Raw genomic sequence first — 14,014 nt, forward strand, 5'->3', positions numbered from 1 at the left:
TGAGTCTTGCAAACTGTTGGGGCTTGCATGGCAAATGACCTATAATTAGAGAGTTTAGGATAATCTGGATCTTAGGACTCTGGCCAGACAGAGGACAGCATGGAGGTGTGGTCCTGTGTATACAGACAGCTGCAGCTTTCACTTCCTCTGCACAGACAAAAGTAACAGAGAATGTCACAGTGGTTCTAAGGACTCGTGCCCTGTCTTGTTCTCTCTTGAGATCATATACATCAGGGGAGAACCAAATATAATATGTGCTACAGGGTGGTTCATCTGGAACATAGAGAGGAAAAATGACAAAAAGTGGGCAAGGTAGCAATGATTAATGCACACCTCAACTATACCTTACTTTGTGGTATAAACTTTATATGTATGGTTCATTTTCTCTTCACAACTGTCTACTCAAATGAGAATTACTTTGTTCCTATTTCACACACGAGGATATTAGAGCTAAGAAAGTTTAATTAACTTGGCCAAGGAGCCAGCCTAATAACTGGCACAGTAGAGAGAATAGTCTTCGTCCGCCTCTCTCCCAATCCTAAACTCTGTTCAAGGCATCAAATTATAGCCAAGGGCATCTTGCATACCCAAGAGAGCTCATTCTCTCCAAGTAAAGGGCGAAGGGATCCACTTACCACATTATTATCTCTTACTAATATTTCATGCTTTTTTAAATTTAGAATTTTTGTTAAATGTTTCATTAACTTAGTAATCTTTCTACTTAATGAAAATACTGCTCCCTCATATCTTATTAAACTTGAAAAGAAAACCAAAATGATTTAAAAACGCCTCATGTATATGTCACATGATAAAATATATGCTGAACTTCCTTATCTAATTGTCATATTAGCTTGCTATTGGGAACTACGAGCAATCTGTATTCTTGAAAGTAAGTCATGCTATTTGTCAATAATTCAGAGAGATTTTAAGAATGTGCACCACAATTATTTATTGCTTTATTCAAAGCCTTCCAGAATTTATAGTCCCTAATCTGTAGTATATATTTTATGAATCCTTAAGTATGCAAAAAGTCAGAGAGGAGTCCAATTCCAGTTCAAATTAAGCTATTGCCCTTGGAAAGGACTATATTATTAAAGTTTGATCATATATTTTGCTGTCATGTCATTTGGCTAATGCACTTTCCTCAGTCCATGCACTGATCAGTTTGTAGTCACTATTTAAAACCATTCTATTTGTGTTGGTTGGTATGAAAACGTTTGATTCAAAACACTTAAAAAGACTTTAGTCATTGTCACTACTGCCTTACCATTAAGGCTTACTCAGTTGTTGGCTGGTATTGTTTATGGAGCACTTAACATTCTTCGATAAGAAAATAATGGTTATTTATTTAGGTTTCCCAAATTTTCGAATTGCTCTTGGCACAGTTAATTTACAAAAATCTATAAGTACTCTGAGATCAAAACCTGTATTCTTGACACTCACTAAATTCACTAAAGCATTTTATAAGTGCAACTCAACAACAACTCATAAATAATTTGGACACTTCATTCAAGAAGTCAGGTCTTGTTTATGTTTTTAATCCACCACATTTAAGAAGTTTTAAAAGTATTTGTCTTCTTATTTTATCTCTGATCAGTTTGACTCACTATCCAGTTTAACACACCTCAAGCAGCAAAATATTCATTAATTCAATAAATATCAATTTGCTACTCTATTGAAAAGTCAACACTGTTTTAAGGTGCTATGGGGCCAAGGAGAAGAATAAATCACTTTTCTGCTTGATTAATTCCATGTGTTTATTTCCTCAGTTCACCGGAGGATTAGTTTATGAAATGGCTGTGTTCTGTGATTAACAGATGTCATCATTCTATTTTACATGATAAAGTCAATCCCACTGCTTTTATGCTTTTTCTTTTTCAGTAGTGAAATGGAGTTCAGCAGCGTAGATGAGAGCCTTAACCAGACCTCCTAGGATGGAATCTTGGCTCTTACACTTCCCAATTGTGTGACCTTGAGCATGTCTCCGCCACAATTCATTATCTGTAAACTGATGATTAAAAAAGTATCTACCTCATAGTGTTGTTTAAAGGATTAAATGAATCTGATAAATTCAGCACCTAGATCAGTGTAGGGCTCAAAGTAGGTGCTATTAAAGTGTTCCTATTATTGTTATATTAAAGCCTAAAAAGGTTTTCACTAACATAATGGCTTTCAAAGGATTTATGTGTTTGTCAATTGGAAATTAGGCCCACTTTAATTACGAATTCTTAGTATCACTGCTTTCTTAGCCTCTGCTTTAAAGTTTAAGGATTGTCTTTCTAGACTATTCTTGAATGGCAACTAGAACATTCATCTGATCAAAATTAAGCAAAATTGAATTTGACCCTAGTCGTGTGTTGAATATTACGGAAATTTCACAGTATCAGTTCAAGGTATTATTTCACAGCTAATGCTTAATTATTTCTTCTATGCAAAGAAACAGAAACAAAAATAAAAGGATACCCAGCAGCAAAACTGGCCTTTCCTATAAGCTTCTGAATTCAAAATCTCTTATGTCTCTTTTCATGTCCTTTCTAATTAACAATTTCTTTTTCATCAATGAGATTAGTGTAAGGAGTTACTACTTCAAGAGCATTTTCAAAGTCTTTTGAAGAGCCCTTATTAATAGACTGTTATATTCAAATAGGAGAATACATATAAAAACCTCTTTAGTCCACAGAGCATATAGATTATATGTGAATTTTTCATTAATCAACAGCTAGTCATTAAATGTCCAATCTTTAAACCTTATAGTACCTGGGTATCTTTCTCTTTTAACTTATCAAGTATTATGCCTATAAAAATTCTATGCTACTAATTACTAACAACTTGAAGTTTTCATATATTAGAATTAGATAAGGCAAAATACTCAACTACAAAAAATTATTGTATGGATTTTCTTTTTTGCTTACAGAAATATTTACCACAGCCAAGAAATATTTAAGCACTAAAAGAGCATCAGAGTTTGTAAGTTCAGTAAAAAAGCTTTGTGCAATGGCTACACTGACAAAGCAGGAAGAGAATAGGTCCCCAGAGAAGTGAGAGGAGGCATAGCCAAAGATGTAAGAAGGCTTCTAGGATAGCACTTTTTCACAGCATGAAGGAGCAGCCTTTCAAACAGGGAAAGCAAAATAGAAGCCAAAGCAGATTATTAAGAGTTCAATTAGCCATGTGGGGGGGAGGGGGAAAGGTCATTCGTGAACTTCAAAAGAGCGATTTCCTTGTAGCACCGGGAGAAAATCCAAAGAGAAAAAAAAAGCACGAGTGGACAGTGATGACATAAAGTAAACACAACCTAATTTAGAAGGAATTCCCCCTGTGAACCCTATTTGTCATCCCTTGTTGTTCACACCTTTCCTGATTTAACTTGCATTCTTTCTATTGGTTTGCTTCAGATTCCCCAGGAAATAGGTCTTCTGGAAGCTGGAATCAAAGTGGTTCAAGAAACTTCAATGGACTTGTGCACACAGTTATTTAACCGACACCATGAAGTAGGCCTTTTCTAAGAAGGTTTGTCCCTAAAATACTACTCGTGGGGTATACCCCTTGCCCACAGATAATGCCCTTTGGAACCTGACACCAGTTAGTTCTTTGTTTTTAGAACTTTTGCTCTTAGGTTTTTAAGATGGGCTATCCTAAAACAATAGACTGGTATCCAAAGTTCTTTAGTAACTGAACCACATATTTTCTAAAAATAACCATAAGGCAAGATCTTACCCACCAGCTTTTAGTTTCCTATCATGGGGGAAATCATCTGTCATTTGAGTCTGTTTTTTTATGAAAAATTAGCAAATTAGACCTCCAAACAAAAACACATTCCTCAATATACAGAATCTAGTTACCTGGATTTCTGTTTTATCATTTCAGCTATTTAGTCACAAAGGCCTCATATTTCCCCACTTTCCTGAAAATCTGTCACCTGTTCCCAACACTGGTTATAACTGCCCTTCTCTTCCTCACTCTTAGTCTTAAGCTGCTGATGGCTTTGGAGAAAATCACTGGGCTTTACAGTCTCATCATGAAAACACATGCTCTCCAAGCTCCAGTGGTCATAGAAACTCCTCAAAATATATTTTTTAATCTAAAATTGACTTCCTATCCGTTATCATCACCAAAAATAGCTATACCATGACAAACTATTCTCAGTACCCATTTCCACCAGGCCCATCACTGTTACTCACAATAGACTGTTAGCTACTTTGCTGAAAAGATACAAACCATTACATGGCAACCTCTCTTTTGTATTCCATATTTACAATTTCTTCTCTCCCATGGTTCCTATCTTAGAATATGTGTTCATCCTGAGGCTTTCTTCTTTATGCTTTGATTTCTAGTCTCATTCAGGATTTGCATCAATTTGTTACTCTCTCCTTTGGATCTTTCTTCCATTTACTTGCCTCTATGTGCCCAAAGCATGCATGCAGTTTTTTTTTTTAATTCTAAAAATCTTTACATTGATATTATTTTCTTCTCAAGTCCTCTGTCAAATATACATATAATATATATTATGTATGCTATATGTCATATTATATATATTAATTAGGTATGATATGGTATGAACTAAATAGTTCATATATATATATATATATATATATATATGAAAGCATAGAGAATTGTGAGGATTAAATAAAATAAAACAAAACTCAGTAAGAGGCAAAAATTAAAGGTTGAGAGGAGCATAGAAATATTTTTAAAATACTTTTTCCAGAAAGGCAAAGAGAATGTATCTGAGTGTTTTTTTTTCTTTTTCTAAATTATGTTTTAACATTTCCTATCCCTTTCCGTTATGCAACTAACCCTTTATCGCCTTGCCATTGGTTTTCTGTCTCCCTACATTGTAAGAAAACTTCTCACTCAAAGCTAACCAATGATCTTCTTGACACAAATTGACGATCTAATTTTTTCAGTCTCCAGCTGTCTTAAAATCTCTTCTTTAGCTTGGGATAAGTAACTCTTGTGCTTCTCCTATTTCTCTACTTCACTCATACTAGGTCTTTCTCCTTCTTTTGACTCTTAAAACCTTTCTGTCACTGAGTTCAGCGTTTAATACTATTTTTTTACTGTCCTCCTCTTGGAAATCTCATGCACTCAACTCTCATATCATGCGAAAGCATTTATCTCTACCTTTCTTGTCCTGATTTCTCCTTTGAATTCATATATGCATGTCCAAAGACTTTCTGGGTATCTTTACACAGACGCCCTAGCCATGGCTTGCACTCAACATCACAGTTTAACCCTGCAATCACCTGGGCTTTGATCTCACTGTAATTTTTCATTCCTCCTGTGCTCACGCATGTGCTCTCTCTCTCTCTCTCTCCTTTTCCCTCTACCACCCTTCAGCATAACATCTGGATAGATACTTTATGGGAAGCGTTCATCTTTTCTTGAGGGCCTAATAAAGCTTTGTTCAACATCGCCATGATGTAAATTCTTCTTCATCACTCATTTATTAGGAAAAAACCTATCACTCCTACTGACTATGATTACTTTAAGTAGCTTATAAGAAATATATGACTAATTCTGTTTCCTTTTTTGCTTGGATTGCTAGGAAATCACAGAACAAGATTCAATGCAGAGTTATCAAAAACATATTAGAATTTTGTTTCTAATCTTCTGATCCTTTGTTTTCTTTGACAACTCTTATTTTGTAGCTTTGTTATAAGCCACCTAAAAATTGTTTATGCCCTGGGCTCACTAGAACCATGTGGAAGGAAATCTTGTGGTCTTTGTCTATGACATAAAGATGAAACGCACAGATAGATTGGAGTGATTAAATAAACTGCTTGAGACTGTGTCTTCATTCATAAAACTTGATTAGGCTAAGCAATTTCAGAGGCAGGACAAATGGGTACCTATAAAAATATAACAGAAAAATAGAACAAATTAAATGGTTACAGTTTTTAAGTGCTGTTTTGAAATACCATTTCAAAGCTACCCTTGTTTAAAAACCTGATAATAATTTTTAAAGCTCCATTTATCAATTGAATCAAAGCCTCTACATAATGTGTGCTGCGCCCACCACGCACTGAGTGAGATGGCTTTGGGTAGCACCAGTAGATGTGGGAACACTTCAACGCATTTGTATTAATATTTTTTAAAGATCAAGGAAAGAAATCTAATTCCTGAGACATAAAATCCAGAGATTCAGATTATATCTTAAAAAACTATTAAGTTTTCTTTTTCTCATTTGTTTACTTCTTTTCATTAACAACTATTATGATGCAGTTATCAAGTAGACATCACTTTTCTCTGGAAAAAGGACACAAATTCTGACAGAACAGTAAGATGACAGTTTCTGTTGAGAAAGACTAGCCCTGAGTCAACACCTGTGCCATCTTCCTCCATTTCATATGTGGGCCGCCTGCCACAGCATGGCCTGACAAGGGATGCGCAGGTCCGCGCCAGAGATCCAAACTGTGAATCCCGGGCCACCAAAGTGGAGCGCATGAGCTCAACTGTTCTGCCACTGGGCCGGCCCCCAGTAAGACGGCCGTTGATGCAGACTCAGACACACCAGATTTGTCCCAGATTCAGGGACCTATGCTTTCAGTTTGCCATCTTTTCTTACTATCCATCTCATGCAAGTAATGCAATGAAAACAAATTTATAGACTTTCTATTTTGTTCTTCCTTAATTTTCATCAAACAGCCTGCAGATGATACAGAATATAACTCATTTCTGTCTCGAGGACTCTCCTTGCTAGGAAGTTCATTGCATATATATAGGCTGATCCTAACTTATGAACTGATAGTAGTCCAAAAACTCATTTTTTAAATAAGTATCTAGGAATATGAAGCATATTTCCTCTTCACGATGACTTTACATGCAATATACGTGTCTCAGATCAACTTGCAAAAGCCAAAATAGCTTCAATTTATTGAGGATACCCTAAATGTCAATAAAACATATTACACATATCATATCTCACTGTTTTCCTAATCATTTTTTTTGCTTTTAATTGAGCTAATGCATACCCACAGAAAGTACATAAAATGCACACATCTTAAATTCACAGCTGGATACATTTTTATGTATGAATACATCTATGAAATGGCCACTTTGATCAAGATATAGAATATTTCCATCCACTTCAAAAGTTCCCTTTTGCCTCTTTTCAGTCAATACCCACTTCGTGGAGGTAACCATTATTTGGCCTTCTATTACCATAGATTAGCTTTGTTTGTTTAAGAACTTCATATCAATGAACTTTTACATCACATAGTCTGTTAAATCTGAGTTTTTTCTGAGAGATTCTTCAATATCCCTATCTGTATCAGTAGTGTAGCATTTCATTTTAAGAATATGCCACACTTTACCCCTTTGCTTGTTGATTTTTTTCTACAGCTAAAAGTGCTATGCAGGCTTAATATTCTAGGAGTACAATTGCCGGGTTATAGGGCTGGCGTACGTTTACTTTTAGCAGATACTGCCAAACACTTTTCCAAAATGGTTGTGGTAATTTTCATTCCCACCAGAAAAATATTAATGTTTCAATCTCTCTATACTCTTACCAAAACTTCATACTGTCAGTAAATAGCCGTGCTATTGGCTGTGTTGCTGTGGTATCTCATTTTAGCTTAAATTTGCATTTCTCTGTTGAAGAAAACTGTTGAAAATGGTTTATGTGAGTACTGGCTATTTGGATAGTATCATCTTTTAAACATATTTGTAGGAGTACTCTATATAATCTGGAAATGAGTCTTATCTATCCCAGCGACTTTTGAGAAAGGTAATATTATCACCTCTTTAATAGTGGGGAAAATGTGATCCTGAAAGGTACAACAATTCACCAAAAATCACACATCTAGTAAGTGGCAGAAGAGGCACAGGATTCAGTCTGCCTCATTCAAAGCCTGTGCTCTTCAGAGCATCCTGCACTGGGGAGCACATAATATAAAATATAACCAGGATATATGGCAAACTGTCTTGGAGAGACGAGGCATCAGAAACATTTCTCTCTAGAATAAGACTAGGAGTTGTTCTTATCTCCACCAGTCTCCCTTCCAGAATAGTGGGAATGAACTATCATTAGTAGCTCATTGAGGTGAGCAGGAGATATCTGGGAAAAAAAGAAAGTTAATATGGGTAAAAAATACTACATTTCATAGACTGTGTCCCAAGGAACACTAGTTACAGGAAGAACTTTTTGCTGTGCTCGGAAAAGTAGTATAATGTGTAACGTGAGTTACAGAAATGCAAAATGCACTTTAGTATATTAAAGCCTCTAGAGATCCCTCCTAAACTTGTGTAATCTAGCAATTCTAAAATTACTTGACAGGAGAATACTTTTCCAAGGAACACCTATTCAGTGTTTGTGAGAACTAGCATGCCATGGAAAATAGTTTCCTTCTCTCCTTTTGATTATTCATTTTCCTTCGTCCTTGACCCAGAGTGGAAACCTCTGGGATATAAACAAATTCACATACACTAGCACACACTCAGAAACATGAAGCATATACTGCAATAAATAAAAATCTTTAAGACAAAAATCTGGATTCCTGTAAGCATGATACAAGCTATGATTCCAATGGGAATGGGGAAACAATAGTAACCACAAATACATGCCTCGGATACGAGCCCAGGAAAGTAGTCATTTAGAATTCACCCTGTAGAGGTAGTTACTGGAATGATCAACTATGGTATCATCTTAGAAATGAAAGGGTAAAAGCACCACTCCAGTCTGCTCCCTCAATGCGGAGGATACTACTGCTAATCCGGCCACCATCCAAATGTCTGAACAGCAGAGGCCTGGAACTTTCATAGGCACAAGTAAGTGGGCTCTCATTCTCCTCTGTGGTCAGTATGCAAGGCAGGTTGAACTGGCCCTTTAGTTATACAGCAATAGGCCTGCTTAGTATCTCTTGATTATCACTTGATATTAAACCCAGATAGTTCACTCTGTTAGTGATCAAATGAAGTGGAGTTCATTAAAGTTAACTATTCTCCTCCTCCAGATCAGTAAAAGAATACACTGCAGCTATGACCAAGGCCACAGGACAATATAAACCTTGTCTTTCTAAATATCTTTCCTAAGAGAATGTGCAGAAATGCTTGCTTAGAGTTCTGTTTAGTAATATCCTTTGCAGCATTATTCATCTTTTACACAATACACACACACACACGCAAATATACATGCATTCATACATGCATATAGGAATAGGGGAAATGAGACACTAGTACATAAAAGTGATTAATATTAACAGAGCCTTTCAAATGAATACAAACTTTTTTAAGGCCACAGAAATGATTATAATATGTTGGATCAACAAAATCAACAGAATATAGGAACTCTATATAAATTGTATGTATATCCTCATTGGTGATACCCATTTGAATAGCAGCCATTATCTTTGGATATTGTTATCGCATATGATATTTTCCTCTTGCTTTTCTAAAATTTCTACATTTTTTATGATGTCGTAAGTAATGTCTGTGACATAATGCTGAGTGAAAAGTGAACACAGAACTCTAAGATGTTATATGTATATATAATGTATATGTTGTGACATCATTATAAGTTCTTATGTGAATAGAAACTCATAATGAATATTCCATATTCAGAACTAATATGAATATTCCATATTCAGAAATAGTTTCTGAATCCTGGATTTATAGGTTTTTATTATTATAATTTAAAAATACATTTACTTAAAAAGTCATTCAAAGAAGTACATATTAGAATTTACATTGGACAAATATGTATTAGTAAACCAGAAGATAAGTTGTAAATGCATATATTGTCAAAAGCAATGTCATAGAAAGACAAAAAGAATGTAAGAGGAGATGACATAGAACATAGAACACAGAAGAAGCCGAATTAAATTAAAAATCGTGATTAAGTTACTTAATGCAATTCATTTTGTTTATACCTCTTTACAAAAGGATTTGAGGTGGAAGTACAAAATTAAACTTTCCAGAACTTTCCAAAAGCTTTGAGATTGAATTGACAATGACCTCAATAAAATTACCAAGGAAATAATCTTAAATTTCAAGGAAAAGGGAAAAATTTTTTCCGTCTCTAAGAGAACAAAAGCAAAAATCTTTCAAAGAAAGCAAAATATTATTGTTTCAGGGTTCTCTACTGTGAGCGTCAACATCAGAAGGTAATATAGTGATAACTTCAGAGCCTTACACAAAAAGTAGTGTGGTTCAAGAACTGTGCTTTACCCAAGCAAGTTGCCATTCAGATGAGAAGATGAGAGAAAGACAGTTTCAGACCTGTGAAGTTTCATCAAATTTACCAGAAAGAAACCCCTTTTATTCTGCAAAGGCTGAGAGAATAACATAAGATAATAAATAAATGAGAGAACTTCTGGACATGGAAATTGATTACTATACACAAAGACTGGGAAATAACTTTTTATTAAAAAATAAAAGATAAGTATTTGTTAGCATGAAGTAGATGTACATCTATAAATATATTACAAGTTTTAGCATTAGAAACAGAAAACTGTTTCTGACTATTACAACTGCTGGAGGGGAGAAAAGCATATGGAAGGACTTTCACTCCCCATACCCAAAGATGAAGAAAGGGGAAACAGAATTATAATAGGGATGCATAATACTCCTTGTGAGCTAGTTATGATTCTAAATCCAAAATCTAGTAAAATTAAAGATAAACAGTATTAGTTGATTTAATATTAAAAATGTACAAAAAAACAATAAATTAATGGTGTCTTTTAACCTAGAAATGAAAAGATACTTGAATTTAACAATGTTAATATACCAGTAGGCTAAAGAATTTAAATTGTTGAACATTAAAAAATTCAATGAGCAAATTTAACATCTCTCCCAATAAAATACTTTCAAAGAATAGAAGAATTTCTTCTAGAAATAGCCACATAACTTAAAAGCAACATTATAATAATGGCAAAATGATGGTCATAACCCTTTCCAGTTCAGTAACAAACAAGGCTATCTACTGCTATCAATATTGTTCAAAACTAGAGAGGCTTTTGCTGATTCAAGAAGAAGAAAGTAGGGATATTTTGTGTAAAGGTGAATTCTGTTATTTATAGATAACCCTACAGGCATTGGACGGAATCCTCTAAAGTCCCACTAGTAATAATAAAGGAAGTCAATAATGAATCCTGGTAAAATGATACACAATCCAACAACATTTAGATACTTCCACTAAGAACACAAGGAAAGCACAAACAATAACAGATGCTATCACAAAAGTAAATTTGCGTGATGGCAAAATCTTAGGCACCCCTTACACTAGCAGCAACAAAGTTTTTATGAAGAACCAAGAAAGAATAGTCAATAAAATGTTATTGAGTTTTAGAATGAGATATGAATCAACAGATATATATAATGGAGATCCTAGATGACCCAATTAATACCATATAAATTTAGCAAATAAATGAGCTTAACACAAGTCCAAGTACTAAAAACTATGTACACAATTTAAATACTATAGACTAATTGCTACATAATTTCAAATATTAAGTACTGTATGAGTGTAATAAATACGTAGGTTTAGCATAATTCCAAATACAATAGAAATATAGTTTTTGGAACTATGACTACTGATTGAAAAATATATGTGGAAAAAATGAATGAGTGAAACTTTAAAAATAACAATAATTATTGTTCTGTTGTTATTGCTACTACTACAAATACTATGACGCCTCCTGCCTATCATTTGTTGAATCATAGATCTTTTCCTTATAGTATTTGTCTTAAGCCTCCAAAAATCTGATGAAAAAGGTATTATTATTACTATGGCCCTTCTTTTAATTATATGAGAAATTGATGTTTGGGAAGCTTAATATCTTGACTGAAATTACACAGGGAAAACGATGGGGTGAAAATTTGAATGCAGGCAGACAGACACTACTGCTGCTGCTCAATTATTTGAAAGTGAATAATAAATCCTATCAGAAAACAACACTGTGGGCCTGGCACTAAAGCAGAACAACAGACATGTAACATAGAATGCAGATTGGGCAGCTGAAAACCACACATAAAATTTTAAAAATGGTAAATGGGAGCTTTTCAAAACAAAGGGAGAATTATTAAAAGACAGTATTGTGGCAACCAGATAGCAATTCAGGGAAAAGGGGAAATTAGAAGCACAACTCACACAATGCTTTAAAATAACTTTCACGTTGAACATCAAAAGTTACCACCCAGCAGGTGTGAGTAATGAAGATGTTGAATGTCCTGCATATGTACTTGTTCTAGAAAACTATGAGAGCAGGTACTATGACAGAGAGCACTATAATTCCCAGAGATCCCCGGCATTGTGGCGTCAGTCTACCAAGAAGGGGTTTGCCTTCTGCTCGATCCACTCTGGCCAGTGACCAGACATTACCCATCTTTCCTCACTCAGAACACACAGCCCATTGCTCTGATGTCTGCCCTGCCCAAGTACCATGAGGAACTCCAAGAAAAAGTTCCATTCTATAGTGCAATGCTAACGTTAACAGTGTATAGTGGGGAAAAGAGCACACAATTTAAGTAGCACAGAGGTAGATTGAAAACTTGGCTCTCAGTAGTGGCGGGATGTTAGATTCAGCATCTGCAAAAAGGCAGTAACATTACCAAATTTACTGTGTAGTTTTAAGAATTAGAAACAATTTGCATGTAAAGCACCTGCATAAATTCCTGGGACAGCACTTAATAAGTTGTTTTCTTAGGATTTTATTATTAATATGATGATGATCAAGCTCATTATTCTTGGAAAGCTCCAACAAAGAGAGAAAGCATTTTAGAGATATTGCCATAGTGGCAATATAAAAGAGAGCTGATCAGCAAGACGTGGGGAGAGCAGCAAATTCCGACAAGGAGGCTTCTGCATATTTTTTCTCCTTTTACAGAGTAAGCAAATGTAATTGCTGCCTAGAAATACTCTTGGTCTCCTGTCCTTCAGTGACTCTGTTTCCTAAAATACTTACCTCCTGCTGCCTTCTTTCTGGAAACACCCAAGAGCAGTTGTGTCAGTCTCCTCTCATGAGTCATCACTATCTACTCTCAAGAAACTCCCTTTCTACGCGACAGTCTTCCCACACACAGTCCGCATCTTCTCCATATTACCAACGCTCCAAATGGATCACAGATTTTAATAAGATCCACACCTTTTCATATGAAGCCAGGAAAAAATACATGTATATAAATTTATTCCCCATACAGAAAGTGAAAAGAAAAACGGAGAGAAGTATGGATGCGTGTGTACATACGTGGAGGTAAAAGAGTGATAGTTGTGATTACAAATGATCATCAGTTACATCAACATATGAATCTATGACAAAATATCAATTCTTTGAAAGATAAGTGAATAATATACATATGGGCATATAATAAACAAAGCTGGGAAAACAAATTGTAAGAGAGGAGGAGGAGGGGGAGAGAACAAAAAAATATAAAAGGAAATACACATAGGAAATGTTTATCCAAAGCAAAGAAATGCAAATTCAAAACAAATTTAATTTTTTTGCAATAATTAAAGCAAAAAACATAAAAAGCCAGTGCTGAAGATAATATGTTAAAACTGAATAACGATTCATGGATGGTGTATCCATCTACACAATGTTTTAGAAGATGTATAGTATAGGTAATATTTAAGAGAAGACATAAAAATGATCACGTTCTTTGACAAAGAAATTTTACTTAGGACTTTATTTTAGGGATAAATTTAAATGAAAGGAAAAAAATAACAAGTTTGAACATACTCTTTGCAGCAGTTTTTATAATGTCAAAATTTGTACGCAAGCTAAAAATTCAACCTTAGGGAATGATGATATAATAAATTATGGTAAATTGTGACAACTGGATTTTGATGCAGATTTTAAAATATATTTATGAAAAGGAGAGAAAAATTTACATGATATAAAAAAGCACACTACAAAGTGTCATGTGCAGTACAATTGAAGTTATAATAAAATTAGGTATATATGTGAAAGAAAGTATGTGAAACATATCGTAAGGTAACCTATAATTGTTTAGATTAATAGATTCTTGGCTGTCATAATTAATAAAAAAGTTTGGTATTATTCTATTTTCTTCTCAA

This window comes from Equus quagga, chromosome 6 (assembly GCF_021613505.1).
Source record: "Equus quagga isolate Etosha38 chromosome 6, UCLA_HA_Equagga_1.0, whole genome shotgun sequence".
Classification (NCBI taxonomy): domain Eukaryota; kingdom Metazoa; phylum Chordata; class Mammalia; order Perissodactyla; family Equidae; genus Equus; species Equus quagga.